This window comes from Microcebus murinus, chromosome 16 (genome assembly GCF_040939455.1).
Source record: "Microcebus murinus isolate Inina chromosome 16, M.murinus_Inina_mat1.0, whole genome shotgun sequence".
In the NCBI taxonomy this organism is placed as follows: domain Eukaryota; kingdom Metazoa; phylum Chordata; class Mammalia; order Primates; family Cheirogaleidae; genus Microcebus; species Microcebus murinus.
Genome location: NC_134119.1, coordinates 33,321,898 through 33,338,882, shown reverse-complemented (window position 1 = coordinate 33,338,882; position 16,985 = coordinate 33,321,898). Strand labels below are relative to the sequence as shown.

The window sequence follows — 16,985 nt, the reverse complement described above, 5'->3', positions numbered from 1 at the left end:
TTTTGGGGCCGATAGGGCTAGCTGTCCTTAAAACTGTTTTCCTTCTCCCTCAGACATAAGAACCTTTGACTTTTTTCTTCATGTCATGCCTTTATTCACAGGAAATAAAAACAGCAATTTCTTAAGCATACTGTGAATTTTTTCTAGGACAAAGTTCTGTTAAATTAAAATTTGAGGCATGGCATGCAAAGTACTGGAATCATATAACAAGACTGGAGTCAGGACCAGAATCAGGACTTCTGTTGTTAGTACTATGTCAAATGTCCCTAATATGCACACTCTGCCTGCCAAGCACAGCACAGGTTTCTGAACGTCAGTAATCTGTGTGGGCTTTCGATTTTTAACTGGGCACAGGGCAGCCTGGAATCAAGCATTTCCTAGACTTCCCTGCGGCAAAATATACAAAGCTATATGTCTCAATTCTGTCCCGAGACGGTGGAAGCAGAAGTGGTGGACGGGCCAGTTCGTTCTCCTTTCCTATTGGTTCCTTTTGCTGTCTGGACCACATTTGGGATGCTGGAATCCAGCAGTACTTTGAAAGATGAGCAGATCTTGGGAATGGAAGCCAATTATGACATCAAACCTCAAGAAAACAAAGCTTGGTGCTCTAGCATCACCATCTCAGATATTCTTGAACTTGAATAAAATAAACATCTTGTTCAAGCCACTTTTTCTTATCTTTTAATATTATTCATCAGCAAACCTAATTTCAATTAATATAGCCTTAAAACCAGAAAGGGTGGAAATAGAGATGTGAATGTGTTAATCCCAAAACAAGGTAAGAAGAGAGGAAGACAAGGTACCTCTAAAAAGTACGAAAATACTTCAACATGTTAGTAATAAACCCAAATATAGAAATCACAATGTAAATGACTACATTGTCTAATTCTGAAATAAGTCAAGAGACTGGATAAAACACAAAACCTAAGAATATATGCTGATTATAAGAGGCATGATTAATAAGGACAGGGAAAGGTTAAAAGTAAAAAGCAAACAGATATACCAGACAAACCAAAGGAAAGCTGCTACACAATAATCATTAACATAAAATAAGACTCTCGGGCAAACACAAATATACATTCTGAAAAATAGAGTGGCTCACTAAACATTCACCAGGAATAGTACATTCTAAATTTCATGCATCTAATATAACTTCAAAATATATAAAGCAAAATTTGACAGAATTCTAAGGAGAAATGGACAAACTCATTATTTTATAGAAAGTGGTGTGATAGACATATTCCCTAAATAGCAACACAATTACATTGGAAACACAACAATACACTCATCTTCTGGATGAACACACCCCTCCCCCATTCCAGTCCCATCGGCTGTTGGAGCTGATGAGTGGGATGACTATTTCAGATCTGCTCTCTGCAAACCCTCTCATCCTCCTCACCCTGAGGCGATCTCTGCAGCCACCAGCCACGCCTCTCCTCAAACTTGGCCTTCCTCCTGTCATTGTGGAGAGCTATCCTTTCTCCACTTGGGCACTAATTCCACTCCTCCTCACTCACCTAGGAACAAGCCCAACAGTTGCTGCTTTTCTATCCTGCATAATGAATGCTTCTTCTCTAACAAGGTCATTCCCAACAACATATAAACATGCCTGTATTGCTCCATTAAAACACACATACACCCTCTCCCTTTTGGCTCTGTATCCCTCCATTTCTTTGCTCCCTGAATGGAGAAAAGTTTGTCCCTGGAGTGGTCTACATTTGCAGTCTCCAATTACTTCCCTCCTGTCTCCTTCCATCAGGCCGCCCCATCCCTGCCCTACCATCACCATTCCACCAAAATGGCTCCTTGAGGTCTCTAACAACCTGCATTTCCATATCTGGCTTGGTGTGCCCACTGACTGTCTTCCACACAGTGGATTCTTCTCTCTTCCTGAAAACTTTTAGTTGGCTTCCAATTGCCTTTCCCTTGATCCTGCTCTTAATTCCTTCCCAGTGTTAAGTACTGGTGTCTCAGGGCTCAGTACTCAATTGCTGGTCTTCTCTACTCCTCAAGCATTCTTGTTTCTCCTTTTTTTTCCTGAGACAAGGTCTTACTCTGTCACCCAGGTTAGAGTGCAATGGTGTGATAATAGCTCAACTGCTGCCTTGAACTCCTAGGCTCAAGTGATCCTCAGCCTTCCGAGTAGTACTTGCCTAGGAACTCTAGGCAAGTAGCTGGGACTATAGGCATGAGCTACTACGCCTGGCTCTCATCTCATTTTTCACCTTCATCTTTACTCTGATGACTCCCAAATACTATCTTCAAAGTGGACCTATCCATCATATATCCATCTACCTGCTTGACTTCTCTTATGTCTAATAAAGCATATCCAGTTAAACATGTTCAAAACCAGACTCCAGACTTTCCCCCAATATCTACATTTCCTGTAAGCTTCCCCATTTCAGTGGCAAGGCCATCCTTTCCTTTTACTTAGAGTCCAAAACATTTTTAAAACTCTTTCACTCCTGCCTCATATCCAATCTGTCAGGAAATCCTGCTCTACCTTCAAAGTAGATCCAGAATCTGATCCCTCCCTTGAAGTCTCCACTGTCATCTCTATTCTCTCAACCAGATTGTCACATCCTCTTAACTCATTTCCCAACTTCCATTTGTATACATACCACCTTCCACCCAGTCATATCCGAATAGAGAAGCCAGGTTAATCCTTTAAAAAATATCAAATTATAGCACTCAAAACTCTCCAGTGAGTTCTCTTCTTGGAGTAAAACCACACCTTTTATAATGGCCTCTGAAGCCCCCTGTGATCTGGGAAGCCCCCATTCTGACTTCATCTCCCATTTCTCTCCTCTGGGCTCACAGTTACAGCCCACTGGCTGATTTCTCTAGGCCCTGAGCATGTCAGGCACTTGCCCACCACAGTTCTCTGCCCTGCTGTTCCCTCTGCCTAGAAGGTTCTCCCCAGATCTCTATAGACTTCCTTCCCTTCAGGTTTCCTTAACGTCACCTTAAGAGGGAGGCCTTCCCTGACCACCCTACGTATGACAGCAACACATGCCCTGCCATGCAGCACACACTATCCTGTTCTTACTGCTATTGGTTATTGATTACTGTATTTAGTTATTGAGCTCCAGGAGGCTAGGGACTTTGCTTTGTTCACTGTCTCCAGAAGCTACAATAGAACCTGGCATATGGTAGGTACTCAGTAAATATTCACTCATGCTCAGGACCAAGGGAGGGATGTAGACCTATTATTGTTCTACAGTGTCCTGAAGCTCCTTGCTATGCAGTCAGAGAAGATACCAATAAGATCAGAGACACAAAACTGCCATTCTTAGCAAATAATATGATCATTTGCGATGCAAATGCCAGAGAACCAACAGTTATACAAGGTTGATGGACACAAGATCAATATACGAGGATCAAACACCATTTCTATCTACTAGTGATAACTAATGAAAATATGCAAATATTTAAAAAATGATCCACTTCACAAAACAAAAACTACAAAGTACAAAGGAATAAACCTAATAAAAATATGCAAGACCTTCATAGAGAAATTAATCAAAGTATATAAAACAATTCTTGAATAAATGGAGAGGTAAAATTGATTCATAGCTGCGAAAATTGCCAAATTAATCTGTAAGTCAGTCTACTACTTTGAGTTAACATTCCAACATATATTTTCTGAGGAACTTGATATACTAATTCTATAATTTGTATTGGAAGACTGAAGATATAAGAGTTTTTTTTTTTTTTGCAAAAGAAAAAAGAGGGCACTCGCCCTCTCAGATACCGAGGTGTACTGGAAAGCTGTGGCGATTAAGTTACACTGACATGGAAGTAGCAAGAGAGCAGAACAGAGCCCAGGAAAACACCCCTGCATATGTGGGAATGTGACAGATTATGACTGGTTGGCATCACTAATCATTGAGGAAAGCAAGAGACTTCAGTAACTAGTACTGTGAAACTGTGGGAAAAAAATGAGATCCTAGAATGTGCAAATATAAACTGATGGATTTAACAGCTAAATATGAAAAAACAAAAAACCCAGAACTTAGAAACTATGAACAAGTATCTGTGCTGATGGAACACAGAAGGTGTTCTTAAGAATGAAAGGGGCAAAACAAAAGATGAATAGATACAAACCTATTAGAAATAAAAATTATAGTGATAAATCATTAATTTTAAAAAATAAGCAATAGTATGGGAGAAAATATTGGTCATATATATAATAGGTAGTGTATTAAGTATCCATATTTACAAATGACTACAAATCAATTTTAAAAATACAATCCAATAGAAAAATGAATGGTGTATACAAGTAATTTACAGTAGTAAAGTCCAAATGGCCAATAAAATGAAAATATGCACAGCTTCTCTAGTAACCAAGTAAATGTGAAATAAATCAACTGGATATACTCTTCCATTCACTTATCAAATAATCAGTTTAAAGTATGCCGGGATCGGCCAGGCGGAGTGGCTCATGCCTGTAATCCTAGCACTCTGGGAGGCCGAGGCGGGAGGATTGCTTGAGGTCAGGGCTTCGAAACCAGCCTGAGCAAGAGCAAGACCCCGTCTCTACTATAAATAGAAAGAAGTTAATTGGCCAACTAATATATATAGAAAAAATTAGCCGGGCATGGTGGTGCATGCCTGTAGTCCCAGCTACTCGGGAGGCTGAGGTAGGAGGATTGCTTGAGCCCAGGAGTTTGAGGTTGCTGTGAGCTAGGCTGATGTCATGGCACTCACTCTAGCCTGGGGAACAAAGTGAGACTCTGTCTCAAAAATAAATAAATAAATAAATAAATAAAGACAGGATCAAGTGTCAGTGAAGATACTAGGGAAATGGAAATTTTCAAACACTGTTGGTGTAAGGATAATTTGGTATAACTTCTTTGGAGAGCAATCAGGCAGAAGTGATTAACATGTTTCCTCTCATCCAATGATTCTGCCCATGGTAAGTATCCTAAAGAGATTCTCTCATTTGTCATGGCAGAGAGACATGCACTAGGATGCTGACAAAACACTGAAAATACCTGAACATCACTAGGAAAATGGCCAAAGAAAATGTAGCATATGCATACGACTGAACAACTCACAGAATTTAACAGAAATGAACTAGATCTATATGTATCAAAGTAGACAGAACCCCAGGACATAACCTTCAGTAATAAAACTGTTCTTTTTAACTGTAGTGTAATAGTGGATGAAACTGTTTCTCTGCTGTGGCAGACTCTATTTTCTGAAAGCCCTACCAATATCTCCTGTCCCTCATCCTCTTCCAGAACATTGACACTCCCTTCCTTCAACCTGAAGCTGCTCCTTAGACTTTTGGCTTGCTTGTAACCAATCAAATTCAGCGGAAGAGTTACCAGGTAACTTCCAAGGCTAGGTCTTACAAGGGGATGCAGCCTCAGAGTAGCTGAAGCACTCTTCCCTGGAGCTCGGAGCCACCCTGTAAGGAGGCTGACTACCCTGGGGCTGTAGGGCAGCTGGAGAGGTCACCTGGAAAGGACATACACAGGGGCTCTGCCGTGGCCTCATCTAGGCGCGTGAACTACTTTCAGGTCATTTCATCCCTCTGAAGTCCTATCACTGCCAGTCCTTGATTCTTTCCAGCTGAGACCGCAGACTTATAGAGAAGAGACAAGTGTACTTGCCATGCTATTTCTGATGCTGGCATAGAGAATCAACAACCAGAATAAAATGGTTGTTCTATGCCATTAGGTTTGGGGTAACTTGTTATGTAGCAAAGGTAACCAGAACACTTAATGCTTGGCAATGCACAAAGAAATCCTTGTATGTGCCTCTACACGTAAGCCAGTTCTTTCTTTCTTTCTTTCTTTTTTTTTTTTTTTGAGACAGAGTCTCACTCTGTTGCCCAGGCTAGAGTGCCGTGGCATCAGCCTAGCTCACAGCAACCTCAAACTCCTGGGCTCAAGCAATCCTTCTGCCTCAGCCTCCTGAGTAGCTGAGACTACAGGCATGTGCCACCATGGCCGGCTAATTTTTTCTACATATTTTTAGTTGGCCAATTAATTTCTTTCTATTTATAGTAGAGACGGGGTCTCACTCTTGCTCAGGCTGGTTTCGAACTCCTGACCTCGAGCGATCCTCCCGCCTCAGTCTCCCAGAGTGCTAGGATTACAGGTGTGAGCCACTGTGCCTGGCCCATAAGCCAGTTCTTTTTTTTTTTTTTTTTTGAGACAGTCTTGCTTTGTTGCCCAGGCTAGAGTGAGTGCCGTGGCGTCAGCCTAGCTCACAGCAACCTTAGACTCCTGGGCTCAAGTAATCCTTCTGTCTCAGCCTCTGGAGTAGCTGGGACTACAGGCATGTGCCACCATGCCCGCCTAATTTTTTCTATATATATTTTAGTTGGCCAATTAATTTCTTTCTATTTATAGTAGAGACGGGGTCTCGCTCTTGCTCAGGCTGGTTTCCAACTCCTGACCTTGAGCAATCCACCTGCCTCGGCCTCCCAGAGTGCTAGGATTACAGGCATGAGCCACCACGCCCGGCCTCATAAGCCAGTTCTTTAAGGGAGATACTACAAGGGAAACTTATCCTCAGAGCTGCCCTTTGGTCAAAGTGGAGGAATCCACATGCCTATTTCTGATAGTGTTGGTAACTACATTAATGATGGTGATTGTAGTAAACACTGCCATCTCCTGGGCCTTTGTCAAGGGCTTTGTGCTCCTTGTGTAATACAGCCCTTCAGGGCTTGTGCTGATCTGCCTGATTAAACAGGTGAGGAAATAGAGGCCTGGAGGTGTAAAGTGACTCACCCAAAGTCTCTCACAGCTCCCTCCCTTGCCATAGTTGGGGAAGTCAGATGGTGGGCCCCTCCCTTAGACTGTCAGCTCCACGTCTACCTGTCCTCACCTCTGCTCTCCCAGCACTGAGGCCACAGGTTTGACCTTTTTTGTTTTTTTTTAAACCATCAGCCCCTTGTTTGGGCTGTGTCTATCCAGGAGTTAGGACAATGGCAGCCAAGGCAGGCACAGCTGTCGCCAGTCACCACCCACTATCTAGGGCCAAGCACTCCACACACACTCCACGCTCATCTCCTCTGACTGCCACTGAATCGATGAGGAGAGGTAGAGCAAGTGCCCATGGTCACACAGCTGTTGTGTGGCAGGGCACTTCGCCTCTGTGCACCTGTTCCTTTGTCTTCAAGATGGGCTCTTCACAGCTCTGACCTCACTGGGGAGCGGGGTTGTAAGCAAGACAGCGACGCCGAGTGCTGTTCTTGGCGAGCCCTTCAGTGTTCAAGGCTCTGATTCTCGCTCATGCTGGATCAGCTCTGACCTGTCCCCCGCCGCAGCAGTTTCCACTATGTCTAAGCCTTCATTTCATCCCTACCTTCCTCAATGGCAAGGAAGACATTTGCATATACCGACTTCTGTAATCTCATTTCTCCATGAGCCCCTTACCCAACCAAGCACTCCCTGCCTCCCTCTTTCAAAATAATAGCCTCTCCATCTAACAGTGGCCCAAACCAGGAAAGTTGGAGCTATCTACCTGACTCCTGGCCCCATAACCCTTTATCCTGTCAGACACTAAATCCAATTCTCTTGTCCATCCAATCCTTCCCCGACCCCCAGCCTCCAATGCATTTTCTACACTGCAATCTGGGTGATCTATCTAAAAAGAAAACCTAACCATCTCCCTGTTGCTCCAGATCCTCCAACAGCTCTCCCCTGCCTACGGAGTAATGGCCCAGTGCCTTGACCTGATAGCTGAGGGCTTCAGCTAGCCTGCTACTCTTGGAACCCACCATCACCACTCCCCACCCCTTTTCAGGTGTGGTTCCTGAGAACGTGCCATGCCCTTCCTGCTTCTGTGCCTTTGCACATGCTGCTCCCTCCATCTGGAACACCCTTCCCCTCTCTCAGCCTGCAGATATCCTCTGCGGTCCAGCTACAAATGGCACCTCCTTGGTGAAGCTCACCAGGATATAAGAGTGACCTTAAAACTTGTAGCTACAAGTCAGAAAGGGCCTCGAGAGGATGTACACAATTTGACCAGAGAGCATGGCAATGAATGGCAATATCAACATAGAGCTGTGGTCCAAAGATATAGGACGTATTCTTTACAACAGCCACAGACACAACTGTAAAGAATACATCCACTGACAGATGAATGCATACACAAAATGTGGTCTATCCATACATCAAAATATCACTCAGCCTTAAAAAGGAAAGTCTGACATATGCTGTAACATGAGTTAAGGACATTATGCTAAGTGAAATAAGCCAGCCACAATGGAATGTATGATTCCACTTATATGACGTACCTAGAGCAGTCAAACTCATAAAGACAGAAAGTAGAATGGTGGAAGCTGGGGCTGAGGGAAGAGGGGAAAGGAGAGTGTTTAATGGGTACAGAGTTTCAGATGGGGAAGATAAAAATGCTCAGGAGATGGATGAGGTGATGGCTGTACAACAGTGTCAAAGTACTTGTTTAATGCCACAGAACTGTACACTTGGTTAAAATGGTAAATTTTATGTTATATTTTTAAAAAGACAGTGTCTAGAAAGAGCTGGGCATGGTGGCTTATGTCTCTAACCCCAGCACTTTGGAAAGCCAAAGAGGGAGGATCACATGAGGCCATGAGTTTAAGACCAACCTGGGCAACACAGCAAGACCCTGTCTTACAAAACATGAAAAAAATTAGCCAGCTGTGGTAGTGAGCACCTATAGTCCCAGCTACTTGGGAGGCTGAGGGAGGATCCCTTGAGCCCAGTGAGCTATGACTGTGCCACCACCCTCTAGCCTGGTGACAAGAGCAAGACTCTGTCTCTAAGGGGGGAAAAAGTCTCAAAAGAGCACTGTCAAGTTTAAAAGTCTTTAGATTTAGACAAGAAGGTAATGCAAACTCAGTTGAGAGAGGCAGTCACCTGGCAGGGCAGTGCTGATTTCCCTGAGCAGTCAGAATATTTATCTTGGATCTAAGGACATAAGCTATGTGACTAGATCTATCTATAAGCTACAGTTACTGATGGAGAGCTATGAAAAGGGCTCCATCTAGAGTTTGTGTTCAGCAACAAGAGTTGGGGTCTGGTTATCAAGAAATGTCATCATGTTGAAAAGCCCTCCTTCCCCAGTAGACAGGAAGGTAATAACAATAATACTGTTTGGCATGACATACTTCCTTAGCAGGTAAGCTTCTCACTGCAGAATTAGAATTTAATGTAGAAATATTTAAGGGAATCAAACGGACTGTATCACCATTTTGGCATTAAGTGATCTGTGCCCTACGCCTCAGGCTTATCGTCGTGATCTGCGCTGTTCAATATAGCAGCTAGCAGCCACATGTGGTTAGTAAGCACCTGAAGTGTGGCCTGAGATGTGCCATAACAGTAACATATGCACTGGATTTTAAAGACCTGGTATGAAAAGGAATGTAAAATAGCTCAGTAATTTTTCATATTGAATACCCCTTGAACACCATAGGTTGGAACTCCATGGGTCCACTTACATGCTGATTTTCTTCCACTTCTGTCACCTTTGGAGTCAGCAAGACCAATCCCTCCTCCTCCTCCTCAGCATATCAGTGCAGATAAGACTTTTATGATGATCCACTTTCACTTAACGAACAGTAAATATATTTTCTTTTCCTTATGATTTTCTTTTATTTATTTATTTTTTATTTTATTTTATTTTATTTTTTGAGACAGAGTCTCGCTTTGTTGCCCAGGCTAGAGTGAGTGCTGTGGCGTCAGCCTAGCTCACAGCAACCTCAAACTCCTGGGCTCAAGCGATCCTTCTGCCTCAGCCTCCCGAGTAGCTGGGACTACAGGCATGCGCCACCATGACCGGCTAATTTTTTTTTTATATATATATCAGTTGGCCAATTAATTTCTTTCTATTTATAGTAGAGACGGGGTCTCGCTCTTACTCAGGCTGGTTTTGAACTCCTGACCTTGAGCAATCCGCCCGCCTCGGCCTCCCAAGAGCTAGGATTACAGGCGTGAGCCACCGCGCCCGGCCAGGTCTCATAGATTTTAACATGAAGTGTTCTTTCCATTGTCTTCTAGGTAGTTTGTAATTTTGCTTTTCATTTTCTCTTCTGATCTGAGTAGCTGCTTCTTTCTTATTTTTACTGGTGTGCTCAAATTCTAGAGCATTCTATCTTTCCCCTTAGTAATTTGGATGTTCTATACTTTTTCATTCTTATAATGGTTACCTTACCTTCAAACTCTTAATCAGATGCATATTTCTCTATTATCATTGGAAAATAAGATAGCAATATTTTCCCCCACCCCAATAAAATGAAACCATTGAATCCTTTTTTCTTCTCCCCTCCCCCTATGCCCCAGGAATTGCTTTTTATTTATCAGTTTGACAAGGGCAGGTTGGTGGTTGGGGAATATTTTCTCCTTGAGAGGAATGTCTTCTTTGGCTATGACCCTTTGATCAGGTCTGGGAAGAGGTAACTGGAAAACAGAACCTAAAGGAGGAAATGTTGCAACAGGCCATGCACAAGGCTAGAATTTCCCTGACATTTCTGCCAAGCAGCACTGCCCTTTAGGTACAATTCCACAGAGAAGTGAGGCCTGCCAGACATGGTATAGTAACCCATGCGGGCCCCACCTCCACCTGCCCAAGGACTACAGTTCCCAGAGACCAGGCCATCTGAGGTCCAGTCCTACAGGAGGCACACTTGCTTCCTACCGGGCTCATGTCAAAACAACGAGATACTACTTCGTATCCCTTAGGATAGCTATAATCTTTTCACTTTTTTTTTTTTTGGGACAGAGTCTCGCTTTGTTGCCCAGGCTAGAGTGAGTGCCGTGGCATCAGCCTAGCTCACAGCAACCTCAATCTCCTGACCTTGAGCAATCCAATCCTGTCTCAGCCTCCCCAGCAGCTGGGACTACAGGCATGTGCCACAATGCCCGGCTAACTTTTTCTATATATATATTAATTGGCCAATTAATTTCTTTCTATTTATAGTAGAGACGGGGTCTCCGCTCTTGCTTAGGCTGGTTTCAAACTCCTAACCCTGAGCAATCCGCCCACCTCGGCCTCAGCCTCCCAGAGTGCTAGGACTACAGGCGTGAGCCACCGCGCCTGGCCTAAATGGAAGTTCTAAAGGACGCACTTCAGCAAAAAAGAAAATGATCGAGGAAGGAAGATCTAAGAAGGAAGGGTGAGCAGAGAAAATAATAAAAATATAAATAAATAATTGTATAAAACAATAGTTATATTACATAATGGTAATAAATTGAACATTTTATAATTATTGCTGCTTGTGGGGTTTAATAGTAAGAAAATAAATCAGATAACTCCTGACCTCGAGCAATCCGCCCGCCTTGGCCTCCCAGAGTGCTAGGATTACAGGCTATAATCTTTTTAAAAGATGGAAAACAAGAGTTGGCAAGGATGCGAAGAAATTAGAACTCTCATGGATTGCTGGTGGGAATGTTAAATGGTGTAGCTGCTTGGAAAACAGTTTGGCAGGTCCTCGAAAAGTTCAACATAGAGTTACCATATGACCCAGCTATTCCACTCTTATTCACCTCAAAGAGTTGAAAACAGGGATTCAAACAGATACTTGTAAACCAATCTTCATAGTAGCATTATTCATAGTAGCCAAAAGGTGGAAACAACCCAAGGGCCTATGAAAGATGAATAAACAAAATGTGGTAGATACTGTATATACAATGTAATATTATTCAGCCACAAAAACTAATGAAGTTCTGATATATGCTATAACAAGGACAAACCTTGAAAAACTATGCCAAACACAAAAGGAAAAATATAATACCATCTCATTTATATGAACTATCTAGACCAGGCACATTTGTAGAGGCAAAAAGTAGACTAGAGATTACCACCAGGGGCTGGGCAGAGAAGGTAATGGGGGGTTACTGCTTAATGGGTACAGGGGTTATGTTCTGGGTGATGAAAAAGTTTTGGAATAGTTGTGAGGGTTGCACAACATTGTGAATGTAATTAATGCAAGTGAATTGTACACTTAAAAATAGTTAAGAGGTAAATTTTATGTTATATAATTTACCACAATAAAAAATGGAAAATAGAAATATGACCCAAAAATTCCACTCCTAGGTATATACGCAAAAGGATTGAAAACAAAACATCTTGTATATAACAGCTTTTATCTTGCTATTATGAGTTTTGGCCTGCTATTAAAGAGTTTTATCTTAATGCTTAAATAATTTCATCTTTGATGCTATTACCATATATTACCAACATACCAGTGTATTACCAAGACTTTTGCTTTTTAAAAGTATATTTTAGGCCAGGCACAGTGGCTCACGCCTGTAATCCTAGCACTTTGGGAGGCCAAGGTGGGCAGATTGCTCTAGGTCAGGAGTTCGAAACCAGCCTGAGCAAGAGTGAGACCCCATCTCTACTAAAAACAGAAAGAAATTAATTGGCCAACTAATATATATACAAAAAATTAGCCAGGCATGGTGGCGCATGCCTGTAGTCCCAGCTACTCAGGAGGCTGAGGCAGCAGGATTGCTTGAGCCAAAGAGATTGAGGTTGCTGTGAGCTAGGCTGACGCCACAGCACTCACTCTAGCCTGGGCAACAAAGCAAGACTCTTGTCTCAAAATAAAATAAAATAAAAGTATATTTTAAAAACTTTTTAGAGATGGGGTCTTGCTATGTGGCCCAGGCTGGACCTGAACTCCTGGGCTCAAGTGATCCTCTGTCCTCAGCTTCCTGAGTAGTTGGGACTACAGGTGTGAGCCACCATGCCTGGTCAAGGCCTCATTTTAAAATATGAATAAATAACCAAAGATCACTGGACATTCCAGGAAAGCCTCCAATATGAAAGACAAATAGAAAAAAAGAACCTAAAGAAATGGAAACACAGGGACACTTGGAAACATACATACATATATATGTAAGTCTCAAACAGGAGAAAATACTGCACTCATAAAATGAGAAAATATTATGAAAAAGCAATATTTAGATTACCATAGTAAACAATGATGGACAGAATTTGGAGATAAAGCCAAGAATATCTCCTAATTTCAATAGGTTTCTCCAACAAAGATATACAAATAGCCAACAAGCACATGCAAAGATGCTCAGTGCAGCTAGTCATCATGGAAATGCAAATCAAAACCACAATGAAACACCACTTTACACCCACTAGGATGGCTATAATCAAAAAGCCTAGTGATTACAAGCATTGGCAAGGATATTGAGAAATTAGAACTCTCATACGCTGCTGTGAGAATGTTAAATGGTGCAGCTGCTTTGGAAAACAGTCTGGCAGTTTCTGAAAACGTTGAACACAGGGTTACTATATGACCCAGCAATTCCATTCCTAGGTATATACCCTAAAGAAATGAATATACATCCATACAAAAACTTGTGCACAAATGTTCATAGCAGCATTTTTGTTTTTTAAGAGACAAGGTCTCACTCTCCTGTCCAGGCTGGAATGCAGTGGTGTGATCACAGTTCACTGCAGCTTCGAACTCCTGTGCTCAAGCAATCCTCCCACCTCAGCCTCAGCCTCCCACCAGCCTGGCTAATTTTTTAGCTTTTTTTTAAGAGACAGGGATTTGCTATGTTGCCCAGGTTGGTCTCAAACTCCTGACTTCAAGCAATCCTCCTGCCGAAGCCTTCTGAGTCACTGGGATTATAGGTTTGAGCCACCAGAATAATTCATAATAGCCAAAAATTACAAACAACCCATATTTCCATCAGCAGAAGAATGGATAAACTGTAGTATATCTACGACATGGAATATTATTCAGCAATAAAAAGGAAGGAAAGGCTGGGCATGGTGTCACATGCCTGTAATCCTAGTACTCTGGGAGGCTGAGGCAGGAAGATCACGTGATGTCAGGAGTCAAGACTAGCCTGAACAAAAAGCAAGAGGCCAAGAGTTGGAGACAAGCCTGAGGAAGAGCAAGATCTCATCTCTACAAAAAAATAGAAAAATTAGCCAGGTATGGTGGCATGTACCTGTAGTTCCAGCTACTTAGGAGGCTGAGGCAAGAGGATTGCTAGAGCCCAGGACTTTGAGGTTGTAGTTAACTATGATGATGCCACTGCACTCTAACCAGGGAGAAAGAACAAGATCCTGTCTAAAAAAAAAAAAAAAGGTTGGGCTCAGTGACTCACACCTGTAATCCTAGCACTATGGGAGGCCAAGGTAGGAGGATGGCTTGAGGTTAAGAGTTCAAGACCAAGGCTGAGCGCAGTGGCTTGTGCCTATAATCCTAGCACTCTGGGAGGCCGAGCCAGGCGGATTGCTCGAGGTCAGGAGTTCAAAACCAGCCTAAGTAAGAGCGAGACCCCGTCTCTACTATAAATAGAAAGAAGTTAATTGGCCAACTAATATATATACAAAAAATTAGCTGGACATGGTGGTGCATGCCTGTAGTCCCAGCTACTTGGGAGGCTGAGGCAGTAGGATTGCTTGAGCCCAGGAGTTTGAGGTTGCTGTGAGCTAGGCTGATGCCACGGCACTCACTCTAACCTGTACAACAAAGCGAGACTGTCTCAAAAAAAAAAAAAAAAAAAAGAGTTCAAGACCAGCCAGAGCAAGAGGGAGATTGCATCTTTACCAAAAATAGAAAAATTAGCTGGGCAGAGTGGTATGTGCCTGTAGTCCCAGCTACTTGGGAGGCTGAGGCAGGAGGATCACATGAGCTAAGGGGTTTGAGGTTGCAGAGAGCTATAACAACACTACTGTGTTCTATCCAGGGCTAGGGAGTGAGAATTTGAAGAAAAAAAAGGGAACGAAATACTGACATATGCTACAATATGAATGAACCGCAAAAACATATTATACTAAGTGAAAGAAGCCAGAAACAAAAGGCCACATGTTATATGATTCCATTTACATGAAATGTCCAGAATAGGCAAATCCACAGAGTCAGAAAAGTAGATTAGTGGTTGCCTAGGGCTGGGGAGGGTGGAGGGTGGCTGCTAATGAGTACGGGCATCTTTTTGGGGTGATGAAATTACATAGTAGTGATGTATAACACTGTGAATACAGTAAATGCCATTGTTAATTTACTAAACCTAAACTTTAAAAGGGTGGATTTTATAGTATGTCAATCATACCTCAATAAAGCTTTCATGGAGCAGGAAAAAAAAGAAAAGAAAACCTTCCAGAAAGTACAACAAAAAGAGACATAAAAAGAAAAGGATAAAGACTAAGGATCAACCTAGCAGGTCTAACAACTGACTGATGGAATTCCAGAGAAAGAAAACAGAACAAATAGAAGTGAGAAAGATAATTTTTAAAATTAATACAAGGACAGGTGGGAGGGGGATGGGTATATACAAACATAATGAGTGAGATGTGCAATGTTTGAGGGATGGTCACACTTGAAGCTCTGACTTGAGGGGGGAGGGGAAGCATGGGCAATATATGTAACCTTAACATTTGTACCCCCATAATATGCTGAAATTAAAAAAAAAAAAAAAAGATACAATAGAAGAAAAAAAAATAATATAAGATTATTTCTAAAAACAAAAGACTGGAGCCTCCAGATAGAAATGGCCTATTAACTAGTGGCACAGTAGGTGAAAAAAAAAGACCCATTCATTCCACAGCACATCACCAAGAAATTTCACAAGACAGACATAGTGAAGATCCTGAAAACCTTCATAGGTAACAAAAATAAAGGACTAAGAGTAGGAACAGTATCAAGCTTTTCAGCAGAAATGACAGAAGCTAAACATAATGGAGCCTTTAAGATTCTGAAGGAAAATTATTTTAACTATTTATATAAAAAGTATATACATACATATACATATTTATGTTTAAATAATTTATATTATTATTTTAAACTTTATACCCAGCCAAAATGTGACTTTGAAGACATGCAAAGTTTCCAAAAGTTTCAAAATATGTGCTCCAATAAAATGAGGGATTAAAACCAAGAAAACAGAAAACCATGTGGTCCAAAAAGCAGGGTGTCCATTACAGGAAGTTGGCCAAGGGCAGTCCCAGGTGATGAAAGGGGAAGTCTCAGGACAGCAGTTGGACAGAGTGCAACCTGGTCAGGCAGGGGCAGAGGAGATCAGGAAAAATATGAAATCATGATATTATCTGATGTGTTTGCACATCTGGAAAACAATACTGATGAGGGTTGGCAGATCTGGTAGAGCATGTGTAAAAATTTAGAAAACGGCATATATTAAAAGCATGAAGCAGCCATTCATTTTAGGAAAGACAAACGTAAAGAAAAAAAGAAAAATTCTAATATACTACTAGGCTCTGCAGTAAATAATATTTACGTAGAGCAAACAGAACCACTGCTTGTTATTTAACCAAAAGCTGTGACATAATATATAGAGGGTAGAGCACAGGAGGTGGAGGTCATAGGACAGTGCTAAACACTTGTCTAGGCTAACAGAAAATCAATTCATAATGATGATTGTTTTTAGAGAGAAAATATAAGCTAATCAATCAATATTTTAAAAGGAAATAGGAAGGCAAATACCAGAATATATAGCTAGTCTGAGCTGAAAGTAGGGCAAGGCCCAGGTAAGGCAGTGGCTGGATGTTTTCTGTTAGAAGCCTTTTAGTGCTCTCTGATCCTTGTCCCTGTCTGGAACACTGACATTGTAAGGAGTTATTAGGCACGTCCCTCACAACAGCTCCTGAACACTAGTGGGTGTGACATCAAAGCTGGGAACTGGCCTAGAGGACAGTGAAACAATGACCCTGAGTGCCCTCTGAATCATCAAAGGGAACTTTCCTCAGGGCCCACCCCATAAAGCGTCAGTGGGATGCAGGGTCTATTCCCTTTGGATACTCTTAAGATCTGTCCTTTCTGAATGTTCTATGGAGGAAGAGCTAACTGGGAACCAGCACTTTGGCTGGACCGGGTCAGTGCAGGCTTCCCAGGGCCTGCCTCCAGACCACCCACGCCCCTTTAACCACTTGTGAATCTGGGCTCCCAATACATTTCCAGCTCTTCTTTGACCTAATTTCTCAGGAATTTTGGAAACAGGCATGGAAAGACAGAAACTTAGGTAGAAAAGGAGATGACTTCCTTTCAGCCTGTTGAG

The 16,985-nt window shown here is 42.1% G+C and overlaps 1 protein-coding gene across 7 annotated transcripts in view; it reads right to left on the bottom strand.

Moving 5' to 3' along the window:
• Positions 1 to 16,985, bottom strand: part of DLGAP4 (DLG associated protein 4) — a 146,131-nt gene that overhangs the window by 16,057 nt on the left and 113,089 nt on the right. The window lies entirely within an intron of this gene.